Consider the following 16,210-nt stretch of genomic DNA (forward strand, 5'->3'; position numbering starts at 1 on the left):
AAGAAGAACTTTCTGTTGTTAGTTTGAAGCCTGCTACCCATTCATTTCATTTGGTGTCCTTTAGTCCTTATATTATGGGAACTAATGAAGAACTTTTCTTTATGCACCCTCTCCACACCACTCATGCTTTTATAGACCTCTATCATATTCCCCCTCAGTCTCCTCTTTTCTAAGCTGAAAAGTCCCAGTCTCTTTAGCCTCTCTTCATATGGGACCTGTTCCAAACCCCTGATCATTTTAGTTGCCCTCCCCTCTCCCACCCTCTCTCTTCCCCTCTCCCACCTCCTTTTCCCAGTCTCCCTGAATTTTGTTCAATAAAGAGAGTTTCTATTTTTGAACACACGTGTCCTTTATTTTGTACGTCAGGAAGTGGGGCTAGGGAGGGGTAAGTGGAAGGAGGTGAGGGAGGAATGGGGTACAAGCCCCCGATGGGGAGGACTGGGCTGGCTCTGCGGGATCTTCGGGGTGGAAGCTCTCCTGAAGCCCTTTGATTGACGCCCCCCTCCGGATGGCAGCCTGCGGCAAGTGCAGCCGGGCTGATGGCCGAGTGCTGTGATGTGCCAAGTGTGGGCACTCAGGGCACTCCAAGCCAGGACTGCTTTGCTAGCGGGAAACCCCTGAGAACTGTCTGTCCGGGGTAGGGGTTGGGTCCCTTTAAGCACAGCCCTCGGCTAGCCTGAGACAGCAGCTCCATGCTCTAAGTCCTAATCTGATGCCCTGCTGACACTGCTTCCGGCCATCCTTAACCTCGGTTCAGGGTCCACTCAGTGTGGACATGCTAGTTCGAATTAGCAAAACGCTAATTTGAACTATTTTTTTAGTCTAGATGCGCTAATTCGAATTAACTTAGTTTGAATTAACTAATTCGAATTAGTGCTGTAATGTAGACATACCCTTCCCCTTTACCAGCCTCCTCTTCTTTTCCTCCTGATTCCACTCTCTTGGCCTTCTGTTTCCCATATAGTGACTATTCCCTTTTCTGGCCTACCCCAGCCCTTATATCTCTTCTTTCCTGACCCCTCCCCAACTCTTTTCCTTTCCTTAACCAATTGTTACAGTGAGGAAAATAGGAAAGATGAGAGACAACTTGACGAGATCAGTACTAGGCCGTCAGCCTGTTGACAGGATGACAAGGAGCAGCCCCTTCAAGATGACAGTCAAAATTCCTTCTCTTCCCTTCATATGGAAGCAGCCAAAGTGTTGAACAGGCACATAAAAATAAATTTAATGTACCTTTCATTCCACTCTGAGCTCCCTTCTCCACCTGTCCTCTGCCCTGCAACTTTCCTGCTGCCTTCTCCCTCTCTTTATCTGATATCCAGTCACCATTCAGCTCTTAGGTTCTATGGAACTGTAATAAATATTTTATTGATGCTCTAGGGATGGTGTGACCTGTAAAACTCAAGCCAATCAATCCAGTGGAATTTGAGTTCCATCTTTAATGTCAATTGGCAGAGAAACTGCCAGAGAACCGCCCAACCCCGATCCGATAGGAAAGGCTATATTTTGTGCCCTGAGCATGTCCCCGTATGCACCATTGGCAGCAGAAGAGCAGTGTATTACTTACAACAGCATGCTTACTGGGCTATTGATACAAGGCAAAGCTGCCAAATATAAGTGCCTAAAATAGCCAACGTAGCTATACTTTTTGGGGGGCATAAGGATCTTGTGAAAAAGGGGGTTTTGCACAAAAAGAAAACATTCACACGGCTTGTTATTGCGCAAAAGCCCCTAGTGCAAAAACAGATCGACAGAAAATATGCAAATGAGATAGGGACTCATGCAAAGGAATCCCTCGTTGGCATATTTTTTGCCGAGAAAACTCATAGGCTACGTCTAGACTACATGCCTCTGGCGACAGAGGCATGTAGCTGAGGCTACCAGGCATTGGAAAATGAAGTGGCGATTTAAATAATCGCCGCTTCATTTAAATTTACATGGCTGCTGCGCTGAGCCGACAAACAGCTGAGCAGCTGTTTGTCGGCTCAGCGCTGTAGTCTGGACACGCGGGTGTCGACATCAAAGGCATTTGTCGACCACCCAGGTATGCCTCCTGGGATGAGATTTACCTGGGTGGTCGACAAATGCCTTTGATGTCGACACCCGCGCATCCAGACTACAGCGCTGAGCCGACAAACAGCTGATCAGCTGTTTGTTGGCTCAGCGCGGCAGCCATGTAAATTTAAATGAAGCGGCGATTGTTTAAATCGCCACTTCATTTTCCAGTGCCTGGTAGCCTCATCTACATGCCTCTGACACCAGAGGCATGTAGTCTAGACGTAGCCATAGTGTAGACAGCCTAAGAGTGCAGCTTTACTGGTATAAATCTACCCCAGGAGCACTGTGCTGATATGGTATATTGGCATAGCTACGGTGGCAAAGTTCTCCCACTGTAGACCTGGTCCTAGATTCTAGACTGTCTGGGCAGTAATTGTCTTGGTGTTGATTCTTTATAGAGTGCCTACATAATGGGGCCTTGATCCTTGATTGGGATCCTTAGGCAATACCAGAACATAAATACCGTTCAAGCCCCATTATAACCATATTTTCTCCTTATAGCTAGAAAAAAAAGTTACATTTGAACAGAAACATGTAGGAAAGCAAGCAATTCTCTTTCCCGAATGTCTCATCAGTTCGCAGTCAACATATGTTGAATACTATAAAAGGTTTATTCATGCATACTGTGGTCACAGGCATTGTTTACTGAACATCACTTACCATTAGACACTGACGGATAATACTTTGTTTATGAACAGAGAGCATTCCTAAAATTCTGTGTATTGTGAACAAGAACCAATATAGATCTATTGAGCTAAAATTGTTCTTTATTTTCAAATTGTTATTTTATTGCAGATGTTATTTTTCACTTCAGAATGATTGAGGCCATGGGGGGCAAGCCTTTGCAAAAACAAATAAGGTTCATCTTTGATGCTGAAAAAGGTAGGAAAAATACAATTCCCTGCTGTTTCACAAATGCCTCGCACAATCTCTGAAACATGAACAAAACATCTTTTATTACTGGAGCCACTGATGTTTATCTGGACTGTGAGTTTATTGGTCTTGTGCATAAGCACTAATTGGACTGCCTCAATGCCTAGCTCTATAATGAGCACAGGCACTAATGATTCCACTTTGCCGCTCATTGTCAATCTTGGTTCAAATTGGCCTGTTTTTCTCATTTAATGACACATTGTCATAGTTAATTTAACTTTCAAGGAACGTGCCTATCTTTCTTTGTCCCTAGAGCGTTCTCAGAACAGAATCTGCTTTCAATGTTTCTGCTCTATATTCTAAAAACAAAAACTGTTCCTCATAAATACTAGGGTTAAGGGTCTGATCCAAAACACATGGAAGTCAATGAGAGTCTTTCCATTGGCTTCAAGTGGGATTCAGATCAGGGACTCAAGGCATAAAATTAAGTGCAATTTGATATTTATGACTGTATATGCTATTGAAGTTTAGGACTGTGAAGCTGCTAGACTGATTACAGTATATCTTTTAATCATTGATAATTGCTCATCAACAAATTTTTAAAAAAGTTGATCCATTTCTGTGAGTTTCCTTCACTATTTATGTAACAAAAATGTACAGACTACTGTTTTGCTGCTTTTCCCAACCAAATTCTGCTAATTTAAACTAAACTTTTCTCTCCACTGTGCCTGAATGGCCTTCTATTTATTTTTCATTAAATATGCAACTCACCAAGGGTTGGGAGGCACTGCAGTTGAGAGGGGGGAGTTGTACTGAATTTTTTCATTAAAACAAACTCCTTTATAACTAATAAAGAAAATGTAGACTCCCACAAAATTAATTGACCTATACTTTAAATACAAATAAAGCAATACTCAGCTAATGTGTAACTACATCTAACCTGTTTTCTTCCATGGCTGTGGTGATGTTGCAGCCATGTTAGTTCCAGCATATTAGAGCTACCTGGTGGGTGAGGTAATATATTTTATTAAACTAAGTTCTGTTAGGGAGAGAGACAAGCTTTCAGACTTCTCAGAGACCTAAATAAGCAAATGTTCTGTCAAAAGCTTGTCTCTCTCACCAACAGTCATTTGTCCAATAAAAGATATCTCATTCACCTGGTCTCTTTGATCTCTTCCAGACAACTAGCAGCTACTCTGTCTCTTTTGTTGATTATTTGAGCGACATGGACTCCAATACACCTTATGAGACTTGATATTTCAATGTCTGATTTGTAATATAATAGCCCCCTGATGTCATCTCCAGTGTTATAGCCCATCGTCTGTCTACTGACTTCTTGAGAAACTATTATCTTTCTCGAGGTGCCTAATAAAATGGCAGCAGGTCCCCAGGGTTAGCCCTTGATGGGCCGATGCCGATATATATTCCTCCATTATGGGTGATTGCAGCCCCCATTGTCTAGGAACAGTGATCTGTAGCCAACAGGAGCTGTGTCTCCCTTTCTTTCAGAGGTGCAGATAAATATGGTGGTGTGGAGGACTGGCAGGGGCTTACCCTGGTGGACTCGATCTGGCCCATGATATTTGGTATTTGCCCATCCCGATCGATAAGTTTAACATTAATACATTTCCATGTTTCCATCTTACCATCCTTGTTTCTAATTATTCTTGAATCTCAAGTGCTTCTATCCTTCCTGAATAAATGAATCACATTTATGGACATATTCTCTATTAAAAATCATTCTAAGGAACTCAAATAATTTTTCTCCAACACATTCATGATGTCAAAGAAACACAAAAATAAAGACTCTTTCTTCATTCACAGAATTGTCTACTAAAACGTGAGACCCACCCGCCATGTATTTTAGTTAATATTCAGTGTTCTAAGTATAACAGCATGATGTGATTTTTTCTCATTATTATTTTTGTCCCTGTAAATTAAGAACATAAGAACAGCCATACTGGGTCAGACCAATGGTCCATTGTCTGCCAACAGTGGCCAATACCAGATGCCCCAGAGAGAGGGGACACAACAGGTAATCCTCACATGATCCCTCCGGAGAAACAGAGGTTAGGGACACCATTCCTACCCATCCTGGCTAATAGCCATTGATGGACCTAACCTCCATGAATCTATCTAGCTCTTTTTTGAACCCTGTTAAAGTCCTAGCCTTCAACACATCCTCTGGCAAGGAATTCCACAGATTGACTGTGCACTGAGTGAAGAAAAACTTCCTTCTGTTTGTTTTAAACCTACTGCCTATTAATTTCATTTGGTGATCCCTAGTTCTTATATTGTGAGAATATATAAATAACTTTTCTTTATTCACTTTTTCCACACCAGTTATGATTTTAAAATTAAGGACCTTTCTTTGTAAATAAGGGCTACCCAGTCCTTTTTTTTTAATTGCTTGAGACTATGGCTATTGTTTCTTCATAACTGTAAGTAGGAGCCGGGCAGGAGAGGACTGGTAAGGTTCAAAGCAGAAGCTTTGCAATGAAGCAGAGAGAGTAGCTTTAGGCAAAGTGTTGAATAGGATTTAAAGGTGTACTCTTAGGGCATATGTGCTAACATCTACTAACATGTTATAAAACTCTGAGATAGACAAGGCAATGTGTGTTTGAACACATACTGAGCTGATTGATTTAAAGTCAAGGAGAGCTTCAGCTTTATAACAAGCTTATCAACATAAAGGATGCACTGCCTTGTTTACACTAGATTTAGAACATGTTAGCACATTAGCTAACACACACCTACACAAAGCCTTGTGCTTGACCTATCCACAGAGTTTGTATTGCTGTAACTATTTCAGTTAGAGGTGAGAATTTTTACCAGAATAGTTACACTGGTACAACCCCTAGTAGTGTGTGTGCAGTTATAAATACCAGTTACCAATATAAAGATGCTTTATACTTGGATAGGTTATTCTCCTTCCCATAGTTTTGGTCTACATTAAGGACTTTATTTAGAAATACTCCCCTCCCTCCAAGGCTGAATTTGTAAGCAGAGCATTCACACTTCCAAGCCCATTATTTTGAAATACAGGGCCGTGGAATTCAAAATGTGTATTCCTGCTTTTCATCAGGAGTAATGCTAATTCCAAATACTTATTTTTAAATTATGCTAGTGTAGATGCTACAGTTCCAGTAATTTGAAATAATGACTCCCCAGAGTAAAGAGAACTAATTAGTCCTTTTCATATTTGTTCATTTTTTTTAATGGTATCCTTTGGTATATATGGTTGTGACTACTTTCTTCCACTATTTGATCTGAGGAAGTGGGTCTGGCCCATGAAAGCTCATCATCTAATAAACCATCTTGTTAGTCTTTAAAGTGCTACATTGTCCTGCATTTTGCTTCAACTACCCCAGACTAACACTGCTACATTTCTATCACTAATTACTCCCCAGTGCTTCCTGGAACTCTAAGTCTGAGATAGCGCATCCAAATTAATTGAGCCTGCCTCGGACTAATTTTGAAGCTTCCCCGTAGTGTGGACTTGCTAGTTCGAATTTGTTAAATGCGGAGTTAAGTCAAATTTAGTAATTTCAAAATACTTTCCTAGTGTAGACATGGCCATAGGGAATAAGCTTTACTGATATAGGTACATTTCTATAACTGCATCTATACTAGGGGTTTGTACAACTTAAACTATACCAGTATAGTTAAAACAGTACAACTTTTGCACATAGTCAGAAGGAGAGAACACAGGGGGTATGTCTACACTACCCTCCTAGTTCGAACTAGGAGGGTAATGTATGCATACCGCACTTGCTAATGAAGCCCGGGATTTGAATTTCCCGGGCTTCATTAGCATAAGCGGGGAGCCGCCATTTTTAAATCCCCGCTGCTTCGAACCCCGTGTAGCGCGGCTACACGGGGCTCGAACTAGGTAGTTCGGACTAGGGTGCCTATTCCGAACTACCGGTACACCTCGTTTCACGAGGAGTAACGGTAGTTCGGAATAGGACCCTAGTCCGAACTACCTAGTTCGAGCCCCGTGTAGCCGCGCTACACGGGGTTCGAAGCAGCGGGGATTTAAAAATGGCGGCTCCCCGCTTATGCTAATGAAGCCCGGGAAATTCAAATCCCGGGCTTCATTAGCAAGTGCGGTATGCATACATTACCCCGCTAGTTCGAACTAGCGGGGTAGTGTAGACATACCCTGAGTTCCTTGCTGCATGTTAAAAGAAAGGGACCTTCTTTACTCTTTGCTGTTGTCACATAAAGTCCATCAGTGACAGCTTATTATGTGCTTTATTGTTACTTATATTGTGATTTTTTAAACGAAGAGATTGAAATATTGCCAGCTCCATATATTTCATGAATCAGATATCAAATAATCATAAAATTCATTTAAAAATCATGAGATTTTAAAACTAACACAGTCTGGATCTTTTTTATTTTGGATTCTTCAGGCATTTAAGCCTGTAAGTATTATGTTCTCAAGATTTTTTCCCCACAAACACAAAGTCTAGAAATTTAAGTATCAGAGGGGTAGTCATGTTAGTCTGGATCCGCAAAAGTGACAAGGAGTCCTGTAGCACCTTACAGATTAATAGATGTATTAGAGCATAAGCTTTCGTCTTTGCCCACAAAAGCTTATGCGCCAATACATCTGTTAATCTACAAGGTGCTACAGGACTCCTTGTCGCTTTTTCTAGACATTTACTTTTTTTTAATGAAAGCTGATGTTCCCATGTAATCACAGGACTGTGGGAGCTTGGACTTTGAAAAAACAGCAAATACTGTGAGACTCGTGATAAAATCTCATGAGACTGAAAAAGTAAACAAAAAAGAGGATTCATGTGTTACTGTTGCCTTGTGAGAGCAGTTTCCTTCATGCCAAAAGCTATCAAGCTATACTATAATTCACTTCATAAATCCAGTTTTGACACCTGGACTCAACTTTCTCACAAATATCTTCATTTCACCTGAAATTTTGTATATGAATTTTGGTACTTTCTATCTTACTTTCTGCATATGGAACATACACTATTCTTTTCCCATCCATTAGCTAGATGTGGTCTGGAAATCCCACGTTACCCAATTCACTGTTCCATTATTGATCAGAGACCCTAACATCCAAATGTAGACAAGAGATTAACCTATATTGTGCACGCCTTTCACACGTGAGCAACAGGTTCACCTCTCAAGTGAGGTGTGAATCTTTGCAAAACTGACAATAATTCCCCAGCTGTAGCTGATAAAAGTGTGTGCATGGGTCACATCATCATTCAATAAGGGCATGTCTCAAACTAGGGAGGCAAATGAAGCATACCAAAGTTGCTAATGAAGTGCAGGATTTAAATATCCCATGCTTGATTAGCATATTTGCGGCCGTCACCATTTTTAAAAGCCAGTAGCCCAAATTAACTCGCCGCATGTAGACGCAGTAGTCTGATCCAAAACCCTTCTCTCGAATTAACTGTTACTCCTTGTGCAATTAGCAACTTCAGTATGCTTCATTTGCCTCCCTAGTTCGAACTAGGAGCAAGTATAGACATACCCTAATTGACCTTATGCTTTTGTAATTTATTATTGTAGTTGGGGATGAGAGCACAAAGATGAAGATGGTACAGGAGTCTTAACCTTGATGTACATAAGAATGGCCATACTGGGTCAAACCAATGATCCATCTGGCCCAGTATCCTCTCTTTTGACTTTGGGCAAAACCAGGTGGTCAGAGAGAATGAACAAAACAAGCAATCGCTGAGTGATCCATCTCTTGTCATCCACTCCCAGCTTCTGGCAGTCAGAATTCAGGGACACCCAGAATATGGAGTTGCCTCCTTGAATATATTAGCTAATAGTCATTGATGGACTAATCTTGGTCTTCTCTGCCCTATTAAATGAAAGTAGTCTACAGGAAAGAATTAATGGACACAAATCAGATATCCGAAAAGGCAAAACACTGACACCTGTGGGAGAACACTTTAACCTGCCCAAGCACACATTAATTGATCTCAAAGTCACTGTGTTGTTTCAGGCCAATTCCACAAGCCAAATATACAGGGAAGCATTGGAAGGTAACTTAATTTACAAGTTTGGGACCCATCACGAAGGCATGAATAAAGACATTACCTGGCTAGCACACTACTTTCCACATCCTAATGACTTAATCAACCAACCAATGGGTACTTAAGAACAATTTGCACCTTTTCTATCAGCTTCATGTAACATGAACACTCTAATTCACTATTTTTTCATCTCCCTCCCCTTCTACCTTCCCCTACCCAATGTATTTTGGAACTGGACTTTTAATACTCCATTCATGTGAAGAAGTGGGTTGTATTCACAAATGCTCATGACCATCTATCTACATGTTTTGTTAGTCTTTAAGATGCTGCTAGACTATTCATTGTTTTTTAACTCGGTTACCCTTCTGAAGCTTTTCATTTCAGTCGAACTACTCAGATGAGTACATTGAGTGGGATATTGACCCAATACATTTTTAAACTGTCACGGGTATCACAATTGTTAGTAAACTCATATGGAATATAAGCTGTATTTTTCTGTTCCTTTTTCAGTTGACCTTCCTATTTTTCACACTGAAATTTCACAAAAAGAAAGAAAAGGGGAAGAGTATACATTATAGAAGAACACTCATTGTATCTACTGGCTACCCTGGTCAATTATCGGAATGCTTTTCATATTATTCATTTCTACTTTCCATGTTGAATTCTTAGACTCAGCTTTCACTGCCTCTGGAAAATATTGCAGATTTGCAGAGGTTAGGTGTAGACATTTCTAGCTTTCTATGATTCAGGTTCTCTGTTAATATGAAAAAATATGGTGGCAGAAATTATACATATTACACAGGGCATTCATAAGCTGTGCTATTATTTGTTATTTAATGTATTAAAGACAAAACAATGTTTTGTCAGACTTTAATTTTGCCACATGCGAAAGTCATAATTATTGAAATGACATTGTCAAATACACATATATTCATTAAAAACCCTTTTCACTCTTTTTCAATATTGGTTACTCCCTTTTAGAACTTGGAAATACAACATATTTTCCTTGTAGTTTTCTCATGTTATATTTGGAAACCACTAAATTTCTGTCTGTATTTCTTACAAAGCAAAGAAAACAGATACAACTCTCAAAATACTCAAAGATGAGTAGACTAGACTAGACTAGAGTAGAATAGAGTAGACTAGAATAGAAAAAGTGTGCTTTCTTTTGTATATGGAGACAATGGGTAAAATCCTGGCTCCACAGAAGCCAGTGCCAGAGTTTCCCATTGACCTGAAAGGAGCCACAATTAATATACAATACTGTTAATATAGAACTTGGGGTACTGTTTGTTCATGTAAATGCTTACTTTGTCTAACTGCTAGATCTGTAGCTGTCATATATTAAATACACAATTACACTAATTCTTGCTAAAATATATAGAGTAAGGCAACACTGTTTTGGAGGATTGGCTGTCTCAGGCAATAATATACATAACATATGATTTGATGTATGCCAAATGATTGAGACTGTAAGTATTCTTGCTGTACCTGGAACAATTCGTTGGGTTACCAATGAGTATGAATATGGATTTGCTTTTTTGTTATACTTCCTGTGGCATTTATATCGAACCCTTAATACTATTAAGTGCAGCTATTTGTTTACATCATTAGTTTTAATAAAATGAGAAATTCCACAAGAAGCCACAAAACTTAAATTACTGACTAGGGTCATTAAGACTCCAGTCCTTCTGTGTATTTATATTGTGGGCAGGTTCTGGCATAAAGTCAGGGCTCTTCTGTCCTGAAGGTTCTCTTGTGTGGCGTTACGGAGGGCTCCATCTTGTCTCCCTTTTGTTTAGCATGTATTTGGCACTAACAGCAGGGTTAGTGAAGAAGACATGGGCTATAAGGTTTTCGGTGTACTTAAAATAGGTCTAAACCATGATTAGCTCAGTGAACAGAAGCCCCTGGTATTGACCCATGATGTGTCACTGATTGCTGAATCTGGTCTATTCCTGAGAAGAGGCTACATTAACTTTTCACCATAAACTTCCCTGAAAGGGGTGGGACAAGCAGTAGGCAGATCTATTCCTGGCAACGCCGTTTCCTGGGAAGGGGCCATTTCACAAGTTCAGTCTCACAAGCCTCTGTCTGGATGGCTTTCCTCTCAAGTGTATCTCCTCTCAAGAGCACTGTACTCTCAGCCCATGCAATTGGAAAGCAAGTACATACACACATGCAGATTCACGCACAGATGTAATGATCTTGGGGAAATGGCAAAGGTAATTTAATGGCGTTTATCTCTCTCTTAGCTCCCTCTCATAGGTCTTTCATAGATTCTGGATCCGAATTATTTATTTATTTATGTATTTATTTTGCAGTGTTGTGGGCACGTTAGTCCCAATATATGAGAAAGACAAGGTGGGGTAGGTTCTATCTTTTGGCCAAATAAAATATATTACCCATCCTACCTTGTCCCTCTAATAATTATAATACTTCAATAGTGTCTTCAATACAAGGATCTCAAAGGGCTTCACAAATTTTGAAGTAATACTCAATACCTTGTAAGGTAAAGATATATTATTCCCATTGTACATATTGTGAAACTGAGACACAGAAAGGTTAAGTGACAGAGTCAAAAATGAATTGTAAATCTTCCTATTCCCAGTTCTCTGTTTTATCCACACGAGCGTCTTTCCCTCTTTAATCACCATGACTTATGGATAATAGTTTGAATAATAGGCAAGACAAACGACCTTGAATTACATCAGTCCTCTATTTTATACCCAGGTATAAATTAGGGCTGTTGATTAATCGCAGTTATCTCACTGGATTAACTAAAAAATGAAATGTGATTAAAAATTAATCACAATTAATTGCTGTTTCAATTAGACAGTTAAACAATAGAATACCAATTGGAATATAGTTAATGTTTTGGATGTTCTACATTTCCAAATGCATTAATTTCAATCACAATACAAAATACAAAGTGTAAAGTGCTCACTTTATATTATTTTATTACAAATATTTGAACTGTAAAAATGATCAACAAAAGACAGTAATTTTCAATTCGCCTCATACAAGTATCATAGTTCAATCTGTTTGTAGTGAAATAACGTAAAATTTTAGAGTCTTTAGCGTCCACTCACTCCAACATCTTGTGCAGCCAATTACTCAGAAAAACAAGTTTGTTTACATGTGCAGAAGGTAATGCTGCCCATTTACTATTTGGAACGTCACCTGAAAGTGACAATAAGTATTTGCATGGCACTTCTGTAGCCAGTATTGCAAGGTATTTGCATGCCAGATATGCTAACCATTCACATGCCCCTTCATGCTTTGGCAACCATTTCAGAGAACATGCTTCCATGCTGATGACACTCATTAAAAAATCATTAATTAAATGTATGACTGAACTCCTTGAGGAAGAATTGTATGTTTCCTGCTCTGTGTTTTACTGACTTTCTGCTATATATTTCATGTTATAGCAATTTTGGACGATGACACAACATGTTATTTCTTTTAAGTACACTTTCATTGCTGATTTAACAAAACACAAAAAAAGGTAGCAATTTAAGATTTGTAAAGATAACTACAGCACTCAACCCAAGATTTAAAAATATTAAGTGTCTTCCAAAATCTGAGAGAGATGAGGTGTGGAGCATGGTTTCAAAGTCTTAAAAGAGCAACACTCCCATGCATAAACTACAGAATCCAAACCACCAAAAAAGACAATCAACCTTCTGCTGGTGGCATATGACTCAGGTGATGAAAATGAATGTGTTGGTCTGCTCTGCTTTGAATCATTATTGAGCAGAATCTGTCATCAGCATGGATTCATGTCCTCTGAAATGGTGGTTGAAGCATGAAAGGACATATGAATCTTAAGCAACTCTGACAAACAAATATCTTGTAATGCCAGCTACAACAATACCATGCAAACACCCATTTTCATTTTTAGTTGACATTGTAAACAAGAAGCAGACAGCATTGTCTCCTGCACATGTAAATATACTTGTTTGAGAGATTGACTCAACAAGAAGTAGGCTTTAATAGACTTGTAGGGTCTACAGTTTGACATAGTTTTATATTTTAATGTAGTTATTTTGTTCATAATCACACATTTATATATTAAACTTTCATTATAAAGAGAATGCACTATGGTACTTGAATGAAGTGAATTGAAAATACTATTTCTTTTATTTTTACAATGCAAATATTTATAATAAACTAAATATAAAGTGAGTACTGTGCAGTTTGCATTCTATTTTGAAACTGAAATTAATATATTTGAAAATGTAGAAAACATCAAAAATATTTAAATAAATGGCATTCTATTATTAACGGAGCTATTGATTTTTTGATGGCTTAACAGCCTTAGTATATATGCCATGTTCCATCTTTCCATTGCTTCTGTCTGACAAAATGAATGTTTTTGGATGGAGGAGATGGAGGAAAAGCTAGAATATCTCAGCACTTTGTTTTTTATCTACTACAGGAATTAGAAATAAGCACTAACCTGAATTTCAACTCACAATTCCAACAGAGTGTGTATTAATGTTAGAAAAAGTGTCATGTGTGTTTATTTTCAGTTTCATCTTCCTCTATACATCTGACTTTGGACACAAACGTATTGAAGGTTATTTTATTTTTAATGTATGTATTAAAAGTATAAATATTATCTACATGCCAAAGATTAACTTGATTTCATTTTTGGTAAAGTATTTTGAAAAAAATAAAGGAAGGTGCCTCTGGTACAGTTATTTCACCTCCCATCTGAAATGATATTGAGGGTCACATTTGTTAGGGCCTTTTTTCCTACTTAGGGAACATCTACACAGTGGGGCTAATTCGGGATACTGGAAGTATTCTGAAATAGCTACCCTGCATCTTTTGAATGTGCCCACTAGATTGAGATAGGTCTCAAAATAGCGGAAATGCCATTTCCAAGTTTGGCACTATGTATGTATGTATGTAAGCCAAATTTCAAAATGCGCTTTTTTGAAATCCTATCAAAATAAGATATGCAATTTGTGGAGCACAAATTGAGCATCTTATTTCAAGTTTAGGGGGCTGTGTACATGCACCCTTAGTGAAGTAAGTAAGGATTTAGACTTACATGCTAAACTAACTTCAGTGAATGCTGGGCCAAATTCTGTTCTCAGAGGTAGTGCAGAGTTTCCCAAACTTTTTCAGATGCGGAGCTCCTACTGGGACCTGAAAATTTGTCAGAGTCCTTAAAATATCATGATTTCTAATTCAACAGTTACTCAAATAAATAGACAATGTTTTGGAATTCTATTTTTATTTCTTGTATGTTTCTTATAATATTTTTTTTTTAAAAAACCCTATCAGAAAATTAGTAACAAAATAACAGGGTCATACAACTGCCATTAATATTTTCTCACCAAGCCCCTGGGCCCATCACATGGAGCCCAAGGGCTTCATGGACCATACTTTAGTATGCTGTAGTGAAATCATTTGAGAGGAGTAAATCTGGAAATACTCCATTGAGGCTAATGGAGTTATTTGTCTTTTACAATCCTGTAATATGAGAGAATGAGAAAATTTAGCCCATAGTGAACTCACATTTTTTCATATCTTGGTCTAAAATTTAAAATAATCACTCATGTTCACTTCAAAATGAAGAAAAAAATCTATTTTGTAGTCTATAAATGTTTCTCCTTCTGGATACTAGGAAAGGAAATATTCATGCTTTGCTGAAAAGAGGATAGGCAATAGCGGGTCAATATGAGAAATAATACATATAAATTATCCAAAATGAAGTTAAGTTTTATATCTTATTTCCAGGACTGGATATAGATTGTTCGGCATGCCACAACCTGCTTTAACAAAAGAGTTACAAATGTCCCTATGTCTGCAGAGACAAAATACAATGTTTTAACTCAGAGTAGCCATAAGATTTCAGAATACTGCCAAGGAATAATCCAATTAATTCTTTCCTGATGATTTTGGGAAAAATGGTTGCAAACAGGACAGTAGGTTTACATCATTAAATGCTCTCTTACTTTCAGACTGATAAGAAGGGATTGGTGAAGTTCTTTTCAAGTCAGCAAATGGCACGCTATGCTCAGTTTGAAACCACTGCCCTCAGTACTGCTCTCATGATGCTAACAAATAGGCAAAATAAATTTCTTAGTGAATCTTAAATAGATGTCCAACACTCCATGGTCTATTTTCTCTGTCTCTGATGAATGCACAGCTCTGTGGTTTTAAATAATATATTGACTAACCTTGTTCTAAAAAAATATTTGAAGTCAAAGCACTGTTGTTGTTTCTCAGCTGTGAATTTTATTTCTAACCAGAGGTCTCTGAGGTGCTTGTTCAAGATCAATGTTCTAAGTCAAAGTATTTATTATGCATCAAAGTGTAAAGCATCACACAGTTCCTTGGCTGGAAAATGAGAAAATTAACCCAGAGGTGCCACACTGTACGAGAATGCATTGCAGAGATATTTTCCTGACTATTGGATTACAAACAAGAGTTAAAACATTGTTATTTATGGTTATTAATTGAGTAAACAATATTGGTACTCACCTCTATAAAGCCAATGAGTGGAAGAAAACTTTGACAGAGCAAGTTACAGTTGCTGCTGTGTTTGTATTGCAAGTTTGCTCCTCCTAATGGGTGTGCTTTAACTATTGAGATACTGCCAGAATCTGGAGGGAAGAGATTTTTACCTACAAAGTTTCATGTAATTTCAAAATACACACATAATCAAACTGTTAGCCAAGGCTGCTCTTTTCTGATCGCTATGGTCCTCACAGCTCCCCATGTTGACTTTCATTGTGTGTTTCCTATCGCAGAATACAAAATCAGAGAGTGTTATAAAAGGGTACAGTGCTAACCTGATCAATACTGATGAAGAATTTATTTATGTTTTGATAGTTACAGATGCTCAGTTGAATGGGTGAAAGATATTAACAGTAGTGACATCACCACCTCTCCCTATAATAGAGCTCTGAGCCATAGTGGGATGTGAAGCCATTTGGAAAACAAAACAAGTAACATAGTTTAGGAACTTATTGGAATGCCGCTTTTAAGAAAGTTGCTTGGGCATGTGATTGCAGGCTAGCTAGGATGCCTTCCCACCTTTTTCTGAATATTCTGAATTGGCTAGGGCATACTCTTCACAATTCAGGGAACCCATCTCTTGAGCTCCCTAAGGATGGCACCTGTTATAGCAGGTAACAGTCACTGTTGAACAATACCATCTGAAAGAAATATAACATTGTGTAAGCCTGACCCATGTCATGTGACCAAGAACATATAATAATGACAAGTCTCTTACTAGC

At 38.5% G+C, this 16,210-nt stretch overlaps 1 protein-coding gene across 2 annotated transcripts in view; it reads right to left on the bottom strand.

Annotated features, from left to right (window-relative positions):
• The window catches only part of LOC102458526 (hyaluronidase 4), a 34,484-nt gene extending 18,923 nt beyond the window's left edge, over positions 1–15,561 (bottom strand). The window contains exon 1 of one of the 2 annotated variants that reach the window (XM_006122595.5): positions 15,453–15,561. The gene's annotated coding sequence lies outside the window, so the exon portion shown is untranslated. Of the gene's footprint in view, positions 1–14,013; positions 14,124–15,452 lie in introns of those variants that run through there. The other variant, XM_075928521.2, reaches the window with a different exon arrangement.
• Between the last annotated feature and the right edge of the window lie 649 nt (positions 15,562–16,210).

The sequence above is a fragment of the Pelodiscus sinensis genome, chromosome 1 (genome assembly GCF_052426305.1).
Source record: "Pelodiscus sinensis isolate ZL-2025 chromosome 1, ASM5242630v1, whole genome shotgun sequence".
NCBI classification, from domain to species: Eukaryota; Metazoa; Chordata; order Testudines; family Trionychidae; genus Pelodiscus; species Pelodiscus sinensis.